This window comes from Balaenoptera borealis, assembly GCF_965194805.1.
Source record: "Balaenoptera borealis genome assembly, chromosome: 2".
NCBI classification, from domain to species: domain Eukaryota; kingdom Metazoa; phylum Chordata; class Mammalia; order Artiodactyla; family Balaenopteridae; genus Balaenoptera; species Balaenoptera borealis.
The window spans coordinates 72,675,478-72,696,534 of record NC_138867.1 but is presented as its reverse complement, the minus strand read 5'-3'; the positions used below and the strand labels follow the sequence as shown (position 1 = coordinate 72,696,534).

The following is a 21,057-nucleotide window of genomic DNA, read 5'->3' as shown; positions in this document are numbered from 1 at the left end:
AGTTCTCAACAAGGGGCTATCAAAGAAATGAACCAGTAACTGTATGTCAAGCAAAAAGTCATGAATATCTTTGAAAACATACAAACTAATTCTCATTGGAACCCTAGAAGAGAAAGCTGGTGAAATCATGGAAGTCTTAAGGAAACAGGTGGCATAAAAATAGATCAAGAGACTCTCCCAGATAATGTAAATTATAGTACATTCACTAATGACAAGGATTGAAAGTAAGCGTCCATAGGTTTTCAGAGCAAGTTATTTGCTTTCTTGATAATGACTGAATCTATTTGTTCTTCTCATCAAATTCGTTTTGGTGACATAAAATGATAACTTTTAGATTAATGACCAACCACTCAGTACAAGGAACACTGAAGAATTTGCCTTTAAAGTTTCCTGATGATAACTGTAGCTGAGAAATCTCAAGACTGAAATTATCACAAGGATATTACAATAAACAAGACTTGCCCCTTCCACCACGACCCCACTCACCCACATGTGGCTATTGAGCACTTGAAATGTGACTAGTCCAAACTGAGTTGTGCCGTAAGGGTAAAAATATACACTGGACTTCAAAGACTTAGTTACAAAAGAAAATGTGCCAATAATTTTTATACTCATTACCTGTTGAGATAATAATATTTTTGGATACATTGAGTGGAATGTGTATATCATTAAATTACTTCCACATGTATCTTTTTACTTTTTACTGTGGATACTAGAAAATTATTGAACTGTGCTAGTCTAAAGGCGTTTTGAAGAAGAATAATTTTTTGAAGTGTTTCATGCTAGAAAGGATTCAGCAACATGCACTGGCATTTTAATATGATGATCAGATACAAAAATTTTATGTAACAAACCACTCAATACATTCCTCCCCAAAACCCACAGTTAGGAAACAAGAGCGTCTCTCTTGATGAACTGAATCTCCTGCCCCACTCTGATCTGATAGTGAGTGGCATCCGTTTTTACATCTCCCTTTTTCTCTGACTGGCAGAACACTTGAGTCTAAAATTCAAGTTACTCAACTTCAGGCTTTTTTGCAGGAAGGCCTTGAATTTCTGGTTCAGTTCAATCCCACCCCTTATTTCTTACTTGGCTTGGTTCTGCTCCTTACTGTATGCGTCTTACTGAAAGTTATGAAAAAGCTTTTTGGAACTAGGAAGAGTTAAATAGCAAATAAGAAAGTGAGTGAGCCTCTGACTATGGTGTAATCAGTGAGAGGCCACTCTCCAGAGACTCACTATGTCTGTGGCCCTTCTCCCTGTTACAGGTGTGAGGCAGAATGGATCTTTAGCAGTACCAGGCCAGTACTCACATTTGGGATCATAAATACAGAGCGGGCCCCATCCAAGGCTGTCACCCAACCCAAGGGTCAGTGAGATAGACAGGCATAACATTTGAAGGGCACAGTGAGTTCTGCAGTCCCATGCAGCTGTAGGTAACATGGTCTCAAATCAGGCAGAGGAAGGAGCGACTACCTGAATACCTAGAAATCAGGAAAGGCGTGGTCATTATCAGATCTGATCCCATTCTGTAAGCCACCACAGTGCGGACTAAAGACAGAGACAGCATCCAAAGATCCAGGGAGACCTAGCAGAGACCTAGTCCCATAAAAAAGAGAAAAGGGGATAATTTCTGTGACTGTGAGGCCACACAGGCCCCTGGGGCCAGGCTCAGAGTCAGGGCCTCCCAGACCCAGTGCACTACAGAGACTCGAGCTGAGAATGAGCAGTGGGCCTAGCAGTTGTTAGTTGGGCCACCAGATGTACCCACGGAGGGAGAAAAAGTCAGAGGCTCTAAATATGCTTTCTATTGTCATTGGGTTTGGTCCAGGAACTGATCGGATTGGCCACAGGTGGGAGCATAAGTACATTCAGCTCAATTTTGTTCAGGTACGCACAGGGCAAGGAAGTCAGATGGTGGCAGTGCCTCTCTCCTTACAAAGTGGAGGAATTACATTGGTGCTTATTCAACTCTAATTCCAAAATTAATGTTTCAAGGATATTTAGGCTACCTAGAAAAAACCATTTCAGAGCTTCCCAAATCTATGAAAAAGCCACTGCTTCCTGTTAATCCCTATACCTCTCCAAGAAAAATGCTTGTAATATTATTTAACAGTATTAACAGAACCAGACTCACATGGTACAATCTTAAGGTTGTAGGAAAAGTACACAACATGTGGAATGTTATGTAACCTTAAGAGTCCTTATAATAAATACATTAAAAAAAAAGAAGAAGAAGAAATAAGTAATAATTTTCTAAGATATACAGAGATAGGATAGGATACAGAAAAGATCATGGTCATATAAAAATCAGGGCCACCCAGTTGGCACAAATTACCAGAAAATGAGAAAGAAATATTCTAAGTCAGCTGTATCATTGACATGGTCTGGTTTGTTTTCATAAATGGTTTTAAAGGATTTAGCACACAAATAACAAGTTTTTATTTCAGAAAATCAAAATTAATAAAATGTCAAAATAAAAAGTAGTACACAACTGGACACCACAAAAAAAGAAGAGAAAAATTCTCAGGATCTGATCAATAATAAACTCTCTGTTAAATCTAAAATGTATTATTTCTATCTTAGCAAAATTTGAAATAAAATGGATCAAGACCCCACCGCTTCATCAATTTTTTTAAAAAAAGAAGAATGAGTTCAAAAGATAGAACTAAGTGTGAATTTCACAAAGTAGTCATAGGCAATTTCATATCGGCTGCTATGTTCATAAAGGTAAATGACACAAACAAAGCTGTCTAATCATACACCTTGAGACTCTATTTCAGGGAGACTCAGATTGGATTAAAAAGTCTACGGATGTTTGCTACCCAGTGAATATTCCAGTAACACACACAGGTACAGACTCAGACACCCTCCTTAGTCCAAGGGCAACTCCAAGGAGGTCTTCCTCACACTGAGAGGAGGGGTGAGTTTCTGGAACAACAAGAACAACAACAGATAACATCAAAATATTTCCAGCTTATACACTGTAAGCCCACCTAGTCATGGATTTGTGAAATACAGACACAGCCTAATAAAATTCTAAGACAACTGAGCTGTCACAATGTGACAAGAGTATAAATTCACATTGAATGGCTTTTCTAGTGCTTCCTACTAAATATGAATAGAACCAAAATATGTCTTCCAACATATCAGAAACAATATATATATTCTACTTAGTTTCAAGGGGGAAAAACTTTTATAACTTAAGAATACTCAAAATATGTGACAATCTGTCACTGAATTAAAATACATTACAGTAACAAGTGACAATGTATGTACAAAACCCACTGCAGCTCTGTGTTCGTCCTCACACACAAAGGCTAGTTCTAAACAGGTCAGAGTAAAGCTCTGGCTGACGGGGGTTGATGGCAGGACAGGACCTGAGATGAGCCAAAACTGTGTGTAATCCAAAACTCACTGATACTTAAATTTGGAATAGGTCTTTGAACTTACATCTGAACATGTCGTGAGAACATGAGACTCCTGTTACTGTATAGAGGCTCATCCTTATAAAATGTTTGCCTTGTATGGTGACGATATTTTACTGAGGCCTTAACGAGTAGGGCACATCGCTCTGTGCGGTAAGGGTGGAGGAGGGTTACTCACAAGCCTTCTGCAAGTCCATTACCACTAACACATGCCTCTCAAATAGAAGCAGGGCCTGACTGGGAAGTTGTAGGAGACAAAGGAGCAGCAGAGACATTGCCTCTGGACTTGGGAATAAGGTACTCCTCCATACACATACCCCATAGTACTTTCCATTAACTGAGTATTATTACAATGTATTGTAACTGGCTATTTCGTTCCTTGTATCTTCCACGAAACTGCAAGATTTTTAAGAAAAACCATTTGATTTTGAAATAATTAAAAATTCACAAAAAGGTGCAAAGAAATGTCCTGTGCCTGTGCTGTGTACCCTTCCCCCAGCCCCTCTCCCCACTCCCAGTGTTAACATCTTGCATAACTACAATAGCAAAACCAGGTAATTAACATTGGTACAATCCATAAAGCTTATTCAGATTTCACCAGTTATGCATGCACTTATTTGTATGTGTGTGTATATGTGTGTAGCTGTATGCAACTTTATCACATGTGTAGCTTTGAGTAACCACTTCCACAATCAAGACACTGAACTGTGCCATCACCACAGACTCCCAGTGCTACCCTTTCATGTCCATACCTACTCCCTCCCCTCCCCTCTCACCCCTGGCAACCACTAATCTGTCCTCCATCTCTGTAATTATGTTATTTTATGAATGTTATATATATGGAAACAAGCAATAATGTATCTGTTTAAGGTAAACTCTTTTCATGCAGCACAATTTCCTTGAGGTTCATCCAAGTTGTTGCCCATAGCAATAGTTGATTACTAGTTATTGCTAAGTAGTACTACATACTATGGATATATCACTGTCTGTTAAACCATTCATCCATTACGGACATTTAGGTATTTCCAGTTTGGGGCTATTAACTAATACAGTTGTTATGAATATTCATGTACAAGTTTCAGTGTGAAAATAAATGGCAAGATTTTTAAGGGGATAGGTTGTGTCATATTCATCACTGTACCTCCAACACTTTATAGAACACACAGTAGGTACTCAGAATACTTGCTGAAGGAATGAATGAAAGAACCACAAAATTGCCTCTAAATGGCAGGAAATAAAACAGAGCTCATCTTGTGGAAAAAACGTAATTAGTTGGGAGGGAAAATATCAGCAAGAGGTCCTGGAAGTTGCACAGACAGTTTAAAGACTTTAGCAGTGTTCCAAAGTACACACACACACACACACACACACACACTTCAATTCCAACATTTTTCACTTTGTTTCAAGTATTGAGCTTCATGTTAAGATAGTGTTTGAATTAATAAGCTATGGTTAAACTTTTTTAAGAAACAATTGGAGAGACTTCCTATCCAGCCAAGATGAATTAAGAGGGGCTGGATGTACCCTCCTTCCTAAAACAACAACAACCACCAAACTCTGACAAGCTATATGAAACAGTGATTTTTAAGACACAGGACATCGGGCAACAAAGAACAGTTATCCCTGAGAGATGAGGAGACAAGGAGGTGAATCTTACGAATGTCCTGCTTACTGTCTTGAGGGTTTCTTGGCAGTGGCACAGGGAGGGTAACTCAAGGGACACAAACTCCCCGAGTTGAGGAAACAGAACTCAAGGCATGGCAGAACAGGGTGGCTACAGTTCACGGGTCAGAGCACGTGGCAGAGAGCTGCTGCACAGAGAAAGCTCTCCTAAGATCTGCAAAGAGTCCCACTCGGGAGTTTAGCAGAGTATTGATCTGGGCAAATGTGTGAGGAAACTACCCGAGGCTGGGTATTCCTAACCCTAAGGAATAAATGGATCTAAGCAATGATCAATACCTGCTAACAGCTCAAGTATAGAGAGAGAACCAGTAGTTTTGCCCAGCCTTCTCCAAATGAATCTGGTCAGGTTCCTAGTCTTAATTACCAACTAACAGGATAGACAGGGGACAGAGGAGCTTGTTAAACAACTCCACAGGAATGCATCAGCAAATACAAACTATGGAAAGCTCTACAAGCACAATCCAGTTTTCTCAACAAATAAGGAAAAATAAATACACTGAGGGGGAAACCTATAGATTAAAAGAGAAGAGAAATATCAACCAATTGTGAAGTATGGATCTTATACGTATTCTGTTTCAAACAGTACAAAGTAATTATAAAAAATTTTGAGGCAATTGGAAAAACTTGAATATTGATTGTACCTATTTGACAACAATAAGAAATATTGACTTTTTCAGTGTGGTTTATTTTTTAGATGTGGCTCATTTTCTCAATTTAAAAAAAAGTCCTAATCTTTTAAAGATACCTACTGAAATATTAAAGGATGAAGTGATGTCATGTCTGGGATTGGCTTCAAAATAATTTGGGATGCGGTGAGAGGTGGTAAGGGGATATGATGAAATAAAGTTGCCTACAAGACAATAATTGTTGAAGGTAGGTGTAACTGTATGCAAGTTCATACCGTTCTCTCTACTTTTAAATATGTTTGGAATTTTCATATAACAAATTTAGATAAATAAACTTAAAAACACACAAATAAATACATAATTGAGGTGGTAGTTAAGGACTCAGAGGTCACAGTCTGAATGAAAACAATTTCTCAGACACAGAGAGATCAGAGACGATATTTTACAAGGACACTGAAGACTGTGATTTGTCGGATTTCCTTACTGGAGGACCATGTGTTCTCCACACAGAACACTGTCTCTTAAGCAAGGGTAGACCTTCTCTCTGAAAACCTGACAGTATACAAGTGGTTGACTATATAAGACACCAAAAGATATCAAAGGAGACCAAAAAACTGGGTCTATAAATGTGACTGTTACTTCTGCCTGTTCTTTCAATAAGGTGAGGTGTGTGAGAAGTCTAATAGAGTATGTTGACTGCTGTCCTTCCTACAGCATCCTTGCAACAGAGCTCATTCCATTCAGTTTGGCCATTCCCGTGTCTCCCGTTTGCTTAACAACTCCACTTACTGCTCACACTTTTTAGTTTCTGGGTTTTGAGGTGAGGGGAAAGGAATCTTTGGAGATGTCCAAAATTCTTTCTCAAGTCAAATAATTCATTAGAAAGTATGTTTTATCTACAAACTGTTTTTCTTTTTCTTTTTTTTTTTTTGACGGTAGGAGGGATATTTTGAGTAGCTTGTCCAAGGTTCTGCCAAAAGAAATCTCCTCTCTCTTCTTACCTTATCTGAATCCTACCCTCCAAAAGGATATGCCCGAGTCCAATAAAGGGAGCTCCTAAGAGGATGAGTGTTATATCTTCCATTTAAAAAAATTCCTCATGGTCTATAGTTCAATATCCTACAAATAACCAATATGCTACATATATGCAAGAAATGAGTTGATTTACTGATTTTTTTTAAATGTAATTTTTAAATTCTCAGTATTTTAGGTAATTATTCTGTCTATAATACTACTGTAGTACTATTATTAAAATATCATCATGTATCCTAATGTTCATCTTCATTAAATGTCTGAAAAGGCCCTGGGAACAGATTTAAAACCTGATGTGTGCTTTGGGAGCAGAATCAACTTTGGGGGATCAAGGCCAGTGAGCATTTGTGTAGGCTGGTTACATTTTGGGAAATATTTGCAAGGATGTATTGCAGAAATTGTAAGTGAACTTTTCAAAATATTTATCACCACAGTTGGAACTTTTATTAAAGTGTTTTTCTTTTTAGACACAGTCTTGTTTACAATGGCCATTTTAAAAGTTGCTAGTCTGAGCTTATAAAACAATATTATAATGTCTTCCCATCAACTGTATTAAAAACACTTATCTTTGGGAAATGTTATAAAAAATTTCATTACAATGATAATTTAAATATTAAAGCAAATATAAAAAATGATATTGTGTGATAGAATACCAAAGGATTAAAAATTCTTTGCGAGAGGGTATTTTAATTTCTGATAAAAGCAAAATATAGTACAGTAACCACTAGTCACATATGGCCTATGTAAATTTAAAGTAATTAAATTTAAATAAAATTTAAAATTCAGTTTCTCCATTGCACAAGCCAATTTCAAGTGCTCAACAGACACATGTGGCCACTGGTTACCATACTGGACAGTGCAGATAGAGAACATGTCCATCATCACAGAAAGTTCTATTGAATAATGATGGTCTTTGTTAGAGAGGCCACTACTGATGAACTGATGTGCATATATCAATTTATTTCTATTGTCATTTTCTCTTTGGTATAGGAGGTTGAATTAAACCTATCAAATTTAAATGATTTTTCTGGAAAATCTATATTCTAATGTAAATATTTAAAACTGTGCCACAGGCACTGCAGTGTAGATTTTCTTTTTCCTCTCGCTATAAGGAGAATGGAATTTTTTTAAATTCCATTTCCTCAAGATAAGGAATTATATAAGATTAGCTAGTTTTCCCTATTTGCATTTTCTTTCTTTATAATGATCTATTCTAACCATGCACTGCTTCCGAGTTTACCCAGCAATTGCCACCAATTACCTTTATTTTGTGGAAAGGAATTCCTAGTTTAGAGGGCAGTACTTCAGGCCTCCAACTCCACACTTTTGAAGTTTGTAACTAGCACAAAAAAAAAAAAAAAAAAAAAACCCTCACAGCCTAGCCAGGTTCTCCGACCAGGTGAAGGGTATGTCTAATTTAGCAGAGAAACTGTGAGTGAGATCATCTCTGTCCTTCATGCTTAGCAAGGAACCAGGCTGCAGAGCAAAGTCAGAAATACAACAGTAACAAAAGTAAATACAAATAATATGAAAAACTCCCAGACCACAGGGCTAAACCAGCTGCATTTAAATGCAACTGCTGAAAACCTTGATGAAAAGTAATATGTCTGTGTTTAAAAGACTAGTTAAACCACATAGCTGACGCAAATGGTAAAAAAGATCTATAATTACATGAGTATACTTTTAAGTATTTCATTAAAAAGTAAACTATAATGAATAATCATTTAGCATTGAAAATAATTTGATTTTAAAAGTAGAAAGGTCAAATATGAAAAACATAATAAAGTCCAGGTAAAGAAATACTTGAAAGAACAATCCAATTATTTTAGAAATGGATCTTTCTCCAGAATAGCATATTGTTTCGAAACTAAATTTCCATAGTAGATTCCATAGTTCCTGAAAATTAATTAGAGCCTTGAAATTAGCTACAGAAATGTACCTTAGCTTGGGGACAAAAAAAAAAGAAAGAATGAATGAAAATAATATGCCAACCTCCCAAACCGTTCTGCCAACAGATTTTTGCATTTTAGAAATTACACTTGCTTTCAAGATTCTTTGGGTCATTTAAATACTTAACCTTATCTCTTTGCTCACTTGCTCACTCCCCAAGCAAGTCTAAAACCAAATAAATTGCTATAAATGTTTACCAAGAAAGTATTATTTTCCAAGTCATTTTTCTTAATTTTTGAAATTTAAAAAGTTTTATTACAATTAGGTAACTACTCCTGGCACAAGGCCTCTGAAACATTGTTTCTCAGACACTAATGGGTCTTGGAAAAGTTTGAAACTCTTAATTCATTAAGACTTTGAGTAGCTGTTTTGTACCTAAGAATGAGAATTGATGGAGAAGTTGGGACTACACACATAATTTTATCAAATATGATGAAAACGTAAGGGTTTTGTTATGATGCATGTAACAATCAAGAACCTGCTTCTTTTTAGCAAGCTCCTAAAAAGTACCTCCCATATAATTATTAAATAAAAACACTCACTTATTCAGTACTCAGCTAGCTTTTAAACTCTGAATAAGAGAAGTACACAGTGAGAGAGGTACTTACATGGTTTCCTTGGATACTGGATGATGCCATTCAGGTCTATGTTTTTATCTGAAAGTGGGGCCCTGTGGAGAAATTAGGCTTGGTGAGTGGCTGTTTACACATAGCAAGTAAATAAGAACTTTGTTTATTTTACAAAGCACTTTTGATTTTGACCCAGATTTCTTCTTCTCATCACACCCAACCCTGGTAAACGGCAATAAATATAGGGTAGAACAGGTACTTTGCACAACTCTTTTTAACACCACTTAAGAAATCATAATTAATAAAGCAAAAGCTCCGAATGCCATGGCTAAACACATTACTCCTTGGGCTGCTTTATATATCTTGACTACTATATTTATGTCAGGTGTATCAATGAACACTGCCTGCCTCTCTCTTTTCCTTCAAGAGGAATTGCTCTCAAAGCGTCAATAAGGAAATTACTCTAAAAAATTCACATAAATGATAAATGTCCTTACCGTAATCAAAGAGTAAGAGAACTCTAGCTTTAGCCCACTCCTAAACACCCAAGTTTCCACAGACATTAGCTGCCATTTTAAATGTCGTAGTGGGATCCCCGATTCCCAATCGTTTAAGTGCTATGAGCATACAATTTTGACATTCAGTCTCTCAGAACTACATGCTTTCTAATTTTGGTAGCATGATTAATCCCCCCTATGTGATGAGTTTTAACCTTCTAATATTTCTTTGGATCAAAAAGAACAAATGAGCTACAGCAAAGAATGGCAACTAACTTTAATGCTTAACACAATTTAATAACCTGAAATGAAGTAAATGTGTGTTATGCTTCCATTAAAAAGTTTCCAGCCACAATTAATCGAACAAAAACTCGTCTTCTTCCAAGATTTTTCTTGGAAATGTAATTTTAAAGTCTGTGTGAAATAAGAACCTTACTTTTTACCATATGAAAGCAATCTCATTTTTCAGGAATGATTTTTGGATAGACTTCCGATTTGATATTTTCCATTTGAACTAGCAGCGAAGGGGCTAGTAAGGGGGGAGGAGAGGAAAGCAATTCTGTGTTCTTTTGCCAGCACTGACAAAGGTCTGGTTGTCAGTGATACCTTTACAGCTAAATTTACTCCAGAGTGACAGGAACAGGTGCACCTCGGCCTGCCAGACACTTGTGCACAGGGATCACGCATCTTACGGCTTGACGATCAAGGGGGGAAAGCCTGGGTCCTCATAGAAAAGGAGAGGAGGCAAAGGAAGCCCAAACTGGGGGGTTTCTCTTCAAAGCCAGCTGGTCTGGCTTTATTCTACAGGAATTTTTTTACCTGTCAGAGTTTGGACAACAAAGCCCTCAGCAGGTGCTGACGGGTACAACTTCCTGGAGAAGCAGAAAGGCGCTGGTGAGTTTCAATTGCCAAAATATATTTTTTAATCTCTAAAAGTTGATTTTGTTATCTTGGAAGAGGCACTGCTGAGGTACCTACATTCAGAAAGCTGATGAGACCACTGGAATCAGAGCCAACTAACTCAACAGTGGGTTTTCCTGGTGTAGAAAGTAGGGCTGTTACCATTTGACAATTTTTTAGAGTGAAAAAAAAAAAAAGTTTTTTTTAAAAGAAAATACTTCATATTTTAAATGTTGGTCTCTTTCATTACTATCTTCAGTATCTGAAAGATGAAGAATTAATTTTATATATGATACTAGATTATTCAAATAAATACACAAATATCATTTCGTCTTTTTATCTAATTCTGTCATAATCTACTCATTCTAAATAAAATGTTATTTTTCAATATATCTCCAAGTAAAAATGTGAAATGGTACATGCTCTTTTCAAAAGTTTCATGGGCTAGAATTTTTTATGCATACGTGTGACAGGAATATGATTAGAGAGAATATGAAATGAATTTTATTTTTAATACAATTTTAAAACATGTATTGCACAGAATATTTAATAATTAGAAGTGGCAACATTTTCTCATTACAAAGCGTTTCTTCAGAGAAAAATCTTCAGAATAAACAATCAACACACTACTAAAGCATGTTTTTACGTCATCGATTTCCAAAATTAGGACATTTATATAATTGGTATTTTTATTTTGTGAATTCGAAAGTCTAGGCAAAAATATTTTTTTCAGAATAGGATTTTAATTAATGCAAACTATGGAAAAATGAGACCACATGTTAGGACATATTTTTAAGAAGTGATTCTATTTCAAGGACTCATTCTTTTAACTATGCTTCACAGCATTTCTCTACAAATTGTTGTATTATAGCAAATTGAAAACATTTAAGCAAGTAGGGAGCTAAAAGCTAGGGACTATACATAGTAAACATATGAAACCATTTTAATAACCAAAATCCATATTCACAAGTAACACGGACTAATGAATATAAAGGATGTGCAGCATACCTTGATTGAGAATGCTGTAAATTATTATGCATAAAATCAATTCTCTGGGCTGTGGGGGGCAAAACCGGTGCTGAAGAAGAGAAATGTTCCTACCAATATAAATTAACACTATGAGGCAACTGTTTTATTCGGACAATCCCATAAATAATTTTCAATCTACATGCTTAACACGTTGTCGCATAGTGGGAAAATAATAAGATCTGATTTTTTTTAATGACCACTGTTATCTAAAACAACTTTTGTATCAGTGATGACACAGATATGTCACAAATTTATATGTATCATACTCTTTCAGACTAACCTAATTGCTGTTTAAAATTATGAAATATTTGTGGTTTAAAAAGTTACCAGAAATTATCCGCCCCACCAAAAAAATCTAATATTTTTAAAACACAGTCTCATCTACATTTTAATGAAACCATATTTTGAAACCTCAAAACTCAAATCTGATTTTCATTAAAATTATGACATGTAGAATATGGTTCAGAAGATTAAAGCATATTTTATTTTTTAAAAAGGAGTGTACTTATTGTGGTTTCAAACTATTTTTATGTGATATTTTGTCATCTTCGTCATATTGATTCTGGCACCTGAGTAACCATGGTCACTGAAATTTTTAGATAACTTCATTAGTCTCTTAAAGAATGAATATGTATTCCACGCAGTTCATAATTTTTTTTATCTACCTGGTCTGTTAAATACTATATTCTGAAAGAATCAAAGTACTCGATTTTAAAGATGACTAAGTACTGCAAAACTGAACATACACTTTTAAGTCAACTTCGAAATTACATTTGTTAAGTTTTTGTGTGCAATACAATTGGCTATAATTATAAATACTGTTTGTCATTAACACTAAGTATAAACAATACAAAAGCTTCTTCCAAATTATTTTTTATGACTCTTGTGAATTATTTAAGTGTGACTGAACCTATTAGAAACAATGTTAGGTATAGCCCAAATATTTCTAAATTACTAAAATTTATAATTTTAACCCTGCCCTAAATTGTTGACTTAATCTAAAATTCTATGATATTTTCTTTTACTTATGAGAAAAAGCTTTAATTCCTAGTTCGACATGCAACTACATGTTTGTCCTTTCTGATAAACTTTCAACTTTCAACGCCCACAATGTATGGGAATGGTTTCTTCTAATAAGCCTTAGTTAGAAAGTTGGCTTAAAGTTGCAATGACTAAAAGTTTAATTGTAAGACACATGCACTTTAAGCATGATTTGCAATACATCTTCATATCTTAAGGACAGCTTATAGTGGAGAAAAATTAATTATTCTCCCCTTTCAGAAAGACATTTGAAAACCATTTTGTTTACCTTGTATATTCATAGGAAAAATCTTGGTTTTCCCGGCAACTAACGTCAATAAATTTTATTCTGAATATCAATCTATTTAATTTCAGGACAAAGAAGTTTCCAGCTAAAATGGTTTACTTGTAAGTATTTAAAGAAAGACAAATATTTTGGCAGCTTTATATGTATCTCCTCATTGACCAGCCACCTGACTGACAGCTGTCAACTGTCTGTGGGCCAAATGTAACCCAGTAAAGATAAAAATTACATATTACTCATCCCTGTTGATAATACCTGGTGCCAGTAGGTTTTCAAATAGGAATAACTAGACTGTAGATATAAAGAGGTAAAAGAGGAATCATTTTAATTGCCTACCATGCCTCCTTTGTCACTAACTTGTTTCCCCTTCTTTTTCTTATTATCCCATTTCTCTCAATGTCCATATATCACACCTACAAAGAGTTAATTTCCTTAAGGAAACTTCAGATGTAAGTAACAAGTATGTGTCCATGAAAATACTAAGCAGCCAGGTAATGATGGCCACACATTTCTTTCAATCAAATCTCCTTTTAAGCTCATGGAATCTTTGAAAGAGTCTTTGAAGCTTTCAACTACTCATTTTAAAGAAAATGAAACAGAAGCACAAAAATGATATTTACCCAAGGTCACCAACCTGAGGATGTAGATGTAGACTTGGATCTGTCTCACAACTTCATGATTTTTTTTTCTGTTAGACTTAAAACATGTGGACTGTAAAACTATAAGTAAAAAAGAGCACATGGAAAATTAATGTGAGTTACATTTCTTTGGAGAACCATTTTCAGTTACCAAATTTAATACCTCACTAGAGATACAATTTTATCAGAGCATATTAAAATGTAGTTTTAACAAAGAGCAAAAATACGTTAAAATATCTATGGTATAAATTCTTTTTTAGTTTCTCTTTACTATTTAAACTGATTTCCAAACTGAAAATATTTATGGTGTATATGAAGTAGCAGAAATAAAATATAATCAATGGCAACATATATGTTTAGAAGATGAACGCAGAAATGAAAAGTCTGGTTGAAATTTATTTTATATATTAGGGGATAATTAAAAATACCAAATATACCAAAGTATAAGCATATGTATAATACTGAAGTGCAGAATATATTAAACCTTCACATAACTGACTCAACAACTAACTAGCTTGTGTATGTATGTGTGTTAATTACTAAACCTCTCTGGACCCCAGAGGCTTCATCAGCAAGTGTTTCCTAACAGCTAAGAAATTCTATAACTCAATAATCCTGTATTAATATAAGTATCTGATACTTATTCATATAATTATTAATTATATTAATAAAAATTTATATTGCTATAATTTTTTGATAATGTTGCACAACACACTGATTCAAGGTCATGAAAATATATTCGAATTTTTTCTGACCCTTCAGAAAAGAAATTGTTTAGGAGATACCTACCACGTTCTGAATTTAAAGTAATTTATATTAACCCTGGGCTTTGGAGAAATATTTGCCTTTGAGAAGTGTTTGCTTAAAATCCAGACTTGGAAATGAATTTTTTTAAAAAGGAGTGGGGAGCTTAAAACATTGATATAGGATATGGGAGGAAAATGTGGGCAGGGTTTCCCTGCAAGGAATTCATCTAAAATAATCTCCAACAGCTCTATGATACCATTTAGCAACTAAATTATATATCTAAATTTACAAATGAATTTGCTTATTCTATTACATTTAGTCCAAATCAACATTAGTCATTAATCAGCAAACCATTTAACAATATGCAATAACAGTATGCAAATCAATTGCAAGCAAAATAATCAGTACAATAATATCCATTTCTAACAACTGGGAAAGACAGGGGTGTCATAGCAAAATATGCAAAATCACAAGACTTTCAAATAAATTCAATCATCTCCCTGCATCTCAAAGGGGAGTTAGTGAAACTGAATGACTTTTCCCTCATCTGCCTTTGAAGGATCATAAATGTTTTCCCCTTAGAGCTGAAGACTGCTGTCCAAAGAGCACCAGAGCAGAAGTAGGCAGCTAAACTGCAGTCTCTGTTTCACTACTTAAGTCATTTTGTAACTGGAAACAACTCCTGTAACCTCTGTGAGGCTATTGAATAGATGAGACTCTTTGCTGGGCTGTGTGTAAATCATAGGAAAGGAAGTTTTAGTTATCCAGTAGAAGGGGTTTCCTCTGCTGGGTGTGAAGTCCCAAAAGGATTCTAGGACATACTGGTGGGATTCTGCCTGCAATGGCATGCCCTGCCCTCTCCCTATTGCTGTAAGTAGCCCACCATGTCAGCATTCCAAATACTTAAAACACCAGTATTAACCTATGAAATCAGCAGGCAAAACAAAATCACTTTGTAATACACTACTGTCCGGCTGGCCATATTTTTCCCACTTGGGTAAATGGAACATGAAAGGTCTTAGCCTCAAAATGATAATATCACTCATAGCTTTGAACTTTTCAGTGTATTCTATAAGGCTGAGTTGACACAAAGGACTTAATGGTCATTTAATGTTTTCAGTTTTATGAAATGGGAGACTTTAAAATTTTTTTTATTGAAGTATAGTTGACTTACAATGTTGTGTTACAGGTGTACAGCAAAGTGATTCAGTTATACATACATATATATTTTTTCAGATTCTTTTCCATTATAAGTTATTACAAGATATTGAACATAGTTCCCTGTGCTATACAGTAGGGAGACTTTTTTTAACCAAAAAAAATTCACTACACTCACTGCTGTAAGCCAGCATGTGAATATGTTTGTTCGCGTCAGAAAAACATTGGTACAAGAAACAGGCGTGGCAGAGAACCCCTAATCTGAAGTGTTATAAATATCTGGATCCAAGAGAGGTTAATGGAAGCAGCTGGGTATGGAGAGAGATTCAAAGGCTGGGAGTGTGGATCCCTGTGTTGCCTGGGATGCCTGTGTTGTAAAGGCCCCTCATGCCTAGTAATTACTCGGCAGACAGAGGTAATTACAAGGACATAAGGAACATTTGTATTGATTGAACGCCTCTTTCGTGAAAAGTCACATTTCTTAAGTGATCAAGAACAATGCTAGTTCTGGGTTTAGGGAATCTAGGCTCACAGCAGCTGGCAGTCACTGAAGCATGCACGTGTTTGTAGGCTAGTTGTCACTAAAGGTAGAGGTTCCTGGAGCCAAAGCTCATTTTACAGGTTTTGCCGAGATTCTGGAATCCAAGGAGCATAGTCCACCCAAGAAAAGATAAGCACTACCCCTTAGATAAGTGAAGATGAAGAAGTGAACAGAAATTTAAGAGAATTAGGCCCTCACACTGTTTAATTAGTTTTCTAATTACCATGGGCAGAGTAGATGTGACACACGTCTTTTTTTTTGCTTGTTTATAATATGAACCAAGACAGGCAATGGAAAGATTCGTACCATTTTGAACTCTCATTCTTACTATTTTGAAAGGCATTCACTAACTTAAAAGCTCCATAAAACTTGTTAAGATAAGTTGGGAGAACAGGAACGAATAATGGAGAAAAGGGAAGGTTATGGCATTAGGACTTCACAGATTTTACGCTTACCCTTACATTAAGGCAGTGGCTTGCAAAGAAAACGTACATTAAGAGACAGCGGAGGAGCTAGTTAAAATGCAGATTCCTGCGGCTGAGGCTCAGCGGGCCTGCAGTGGGGGCCAGAAATCTGGGCACTCTGATAAACTGTTCTCTGTGCTCGATTGTTCAGTCCTCACTAGAGCCTTCTCTTCTTTAAGAGGGCAGTTCTGGTGCTCGCTTTGGCAGCACATATACTAAAATTGGAACGATACAGAGAAGATTAGCATGGCCCCTGCGCAAGGATGACATGCAAATTCGTGAAGCATTCCATATTTTTAGGGAACGAAACTGAGTTATTTGCGGTGAGGTGGATGGACCTAGAGACTGTCATACAGAGTTGAAGTAAGTCAGAAAGAGAAAAACAAATACCGTATGCTAACATATATATATGGAATGTAAAAAAAAAAAAAGGTCATGAAGAACCTAGGGGCAAGACGGGAATAAAGACGCAGACCTACTAGAGAATGGACTTGAGGACACGGGGAGGGGGAAGGGTAAGCTGGGACGAAGTAAGAGAGTGGCATGGACATATATACACTACCAAATGTAAAATAGATACCTAGTGGGAAGCAGCTGCATAGCACAGGGAGATCAGCTCGGTGCTTTGTGACCACCTGGAGGGGTGGGATAGGGAGGGTGGGAGGGAGACGCAAGAGGGAGGCGATATGGGGATATATGTATGTGTATATGTATAGCTGATTCACTTTGTTATAAAGCAGAAACTAACACACCATTGTAAAGCAATTATACTCCAATAAAGATGTTAAAAAAAAAAAGAGGTCAGTTCTGCTCCACAGTAGCAAGAAAACTAGAACCTAGGGATCTCAGGTCCTGAAAGATCAAAGCGAACATGTGGATACAGCTACAGATGTTATATGTCCACTGTTACTTACTGTCTGATATAATTGTGCTTAAGTAGTTTATTTATTTTACTTATTTGCATGTGGATTGGCAAATGATAAGGTTCACCCAATACTAGTGATAAGCCAAAAATCATTCTCAAGTTCTACTTAAGTTTCAGGCACTAGATAGTATAGCTTGAAATCTGAAGAATGGCTTGAACTGACGCTTCGGGGAAGTCATGTAAAAACAGCACAGATAGTGCTTATTACAAGTATGTAGGCATACACATTCAAGTTTTGGAATACTCAATTAATCATCACTGACCTATGGAGTTTAAGAGGTTACAGCCTAGTGATAATGTAAGGAAACCACAGGCTTCAGTCTCCCATGTGCAAGTCATTTTTGTGGCCATAGGCTACACAAACTAGAGTCTCACAGCTACATAAGGTGAGGTGAGAATGTATGGATGGATGAACACAAATCCTTCGCAAATACTAGATAAACAAGATAAGCATGTGCTTTATTCACTGTGAGTTAATCACCATTGTAATCAAAGAGTAATTATAGTGATTAATAACAAAAATAATCATAGAAACTCTTCTATGACCATATTGTCTACAGTATACATCATCGATTGTTTAGAAGCAAGCTCCTTTGTTAGTGGTATTTTATTTTGAAGTGATTCAGAGAAATAGAAAAATATTATTAATGAAACCCTATGGTTGTGACACAAAAAAATGTAGCTTTCCAAAGCAATGGAAAAAAATCTGATTAACTGTTAATAACCAGTTGTGTCAGGGGTAGGGGGGCTTTGCTGAGTTTACAACTGAAAATAAAAGATTTACAGCTGAAAGTAAAGAGATGGAGCAGAAAAGATGAAGGAAAGACGAAAGAAGGTGAAGAGGAAGGAAATGGAAAAGATGGGAGTAAATCTATTGATGAGCTATTTAACTATTTCTGAAGGGGTCAAAAGGAACAGAAAAATTGTAGAATGTTTCTTATGCATCCCTCTTTAAGTAGCGTTCAAAATTATTTACTTAGAATCATATTTCTTCATTTCTGAATAAAGTGATTCCATTTGATATGGATGCTCTATATTTACAGGTTTAATACCTTGTATACAAGGTTGGGAAATATTTACGTGCCCCATCTTTGCACATAGGAAGATGCTTTATCAGTGATTTCACGGAGGAGATAAAGGGCAGAATGCATTTTTCCCTCCAAGCTTGTATCTCTCCCCAACCCTTCCAAATTCTTCCCTCATCCAGGTAGCAACACCATTCTCATCACAGGGTTCTTATACTCCCTTCAAGATGTTTCTGGAAGAATAATCACTAATTACACCTCTGGTAGCTTTTGGAGTGGGGACAGAAGGGAGTGCACACAGAGTGAGACCAAGTGACAACACAGTAGGCTGTGGCCCATGGGACCTGCAGTAACTGTGTGCCTCCTATGCAAAGAGGGAACAGAAAAGGTGACCAGAACAACAGGTACTAAAGAGCACCAATTTTTTTTAAAATAATAAGTAGACAACTTTTCAAGGATCAGGATATTTTGCTGATAGAGAACACGTTTTCCAATCCCAACCTTTTCAAGAACAATGAAATTTCTTCCTCAAGTAAGAGCCAGGCTTCCCACTGATTTGCACCCAGGACATACCTATGTCAGCAAATGAAATGGCAGCGGGCAGGAGGGAGCTGAGACATACCGAGAGTCTCCTCCCCAAAGCATCTCCTGACCAACACAGCAGGGAATTTGTGGAATCTGTGTGTAATCACAGATACTCCTTTGGATTATAAACTTTTTTTCAGAAAACTTTTGAAGAGAAGTTCATTTAAAGGAGTAACACATTTCTACTGCATCACTAAGTAAATGGGGTTGGAGTGCCTGTCTCTTCTGGTAGAACACAGTCCAAGAGAATTCTGGAACATAAAGAGACTTCTGAGGAAGGAAAGGACCTTGTGGGTCACATCAGGGAAAGGCCGTGCTCAATAAAGAGCTATTATTGATTTTAAGAATTGCTGCTGGGTGAGTGGAGCATGCCAGAGTGAAAGGAGGACAAGCTGAAGGTGAGTAGAGGGAAGATGGTGACACAAAGGCAAGCCTCAGCAGCCTTACCACGCAGATAATGTTGATTTGAAAGGACTTAAAAACTCAGATTTAATAGGAAGCCACTAATTCTACATTTATGTTAAGTTTCCTTAAATTTAAGAGTAAGATTATGTAATCAATAAGCAATTTAGAAGATGTCTGATGTAGCCTTATTCTGGGCAAATGGATATATAATTATTTTCATAAGTCTGATAAAATCAAATATGAATACAAAAAAAAATTCTCTGAGAAGAATATTATATGGAACACTGACGAGGATAATATAAATTGGTCACCCCAAAACATAAGACTTCTTGATATAATGTATATTGGTTTGATCAACATACTGTCATAAATGTTTTATATTTATTTCAAATAAGAAATGCTCTAATATGAAATAAAACTGCTTTGAAACACGAAAGCTGATAGAAAAGAAGTCAGCTTCTAAAATTTGTTAGATAACTGACATTGAGATGTTTTTCAAGAATACGTGATAGCCCTCGAAAATGAAATAGTATAATGATAGCTAACATTTATTGAGCATTTTCTACATGCCAAGCACTAAGCGGCTACAGAAATACAATTTCATGTCCTCTTGTCAGCAAAATTATCATCCAGGGGAGGTTCCGCCACTTTCCCCATTTTACAATGAGGACATTTAGAAAATTAAGGTCAAACAGTTATTAAGCATCTGAGCCTGGATTTTAACCCAGGGTCTCTGATTTACTCTTTCCTGTCTGTTGTACATTCTCTGAAAAGGTATTTCCCACAATGTTCATACAATGATGCACAACTTTTCATTAGTGAAACTGACTTTTTAAAAAGTGATCAGACCTTTCATGAGTGTTACTCACTAAAATGTCTCCTTAAAGGCTACACCACATTCATGTTAGGGACACCCTTGAAATTTCCCTTTTGTATCTGCGATTAGTATCAATTTATGAGGCAGATATCAAATAATCTGCTGCTTTATAATCACATCATAGTTTCTATCAAGCACCTTGTTCATTACATTTGGTTTGGATTTAGTTTCAGCAACAAATTCATCCTTAATGATAATGATTTGCCAACAATCAGACTGTTAAGACTGCAGAGCAAATTCCTAAGGATATTTCTGTTGAGACTTAAATGCAAAGACGTCATTACTGAAATAAGTAAATAACCTCCTAAAGCATCTACCTTGAAGAGGATGACACAGGGTTAGACACACGTTTGTGAAATCTTTTCTGTTGGGGAAAAAATATCGATTATATCATCTCCTGCTCTCATCATCCCTGTAAGTGAGCAAAGTTTATGAGTATAATGAATCAGTATGGCATTGGAGCTAAAGGCATCTATTGGAAACAAACCAACATAGTTCCACATCCTTTGGCACTTAAGAGCTATGTGACCTGGGGCAGGTAATGTTACCTCTCTAAGTTTTAGTTTTAAACCTATATAAAATGGAGAGAACAGTAGTACCCTCTAAAAGGTTGTTGTTTAGATAAAAAGAAATAAAGCTTATAAAGCAGTTAATA

The 21,057-nt window shown here is 36.1% G+C and overlaps 1 protein-coding gene and 1 long non-coding RNA gene across 12 annotated transcripts in view; one reads left to right on the top strand and one right to left on the bottom strand.

Annotated features, from left to right (window-relative positions):
* Window positions 1-21,057, bottom strand: part of LOC309622530 — a 159,599-nt gene that overhangs the window by 132,534 nt on the left and 6,008 nt on the right. Inside the window, exons 2-3 of one of the 3 annotated variants that reach the window (XR_014240939.1) lie at window positions 13,658-13,756; window positions 9,327-9,388 (exon numbers count right to left, since the gene is read on the bottom strand). This is a non-coding gene — a long non-coding RNA (uncharacterized lncRNA). Of the gene's footprint in view, window positions 1-9,326; window positions 9,389-9,784; window positions 10,379-13,657; window positions 13,757-21,057 lie in introns of those variants that run through there. The other 2 variants (XR_014240940.1, XR_014240941.1) reach the window with 2 other exon arrangements.
* MEF2C (myocyte enhancer factor 2C) overlaps window positions 10,530-21,057 on the top strand; it is a 165,351-nt gene continuing 154,823 nt past the window's right edge. For 4 of the 9 annotated variants that reach the window (XM_082377762.1, XM_082377759.1, XM_082377761.1 and 1 more), the window contains exon 1: window positions 10,531-10,678. The gene's annotated coding sequence lies outside the window, so the exon portion shown is untranslated. Of the gene's footprint in view, window positions 10,679-13,108; window positions 13,142-21,057 lie in introns of all 9 variants that reach the window. The other 5 variants (XM_082377766.1, XM_082377760.1, XM_082377753.1 and 2 more) reach the window with 2 other exon arrangements.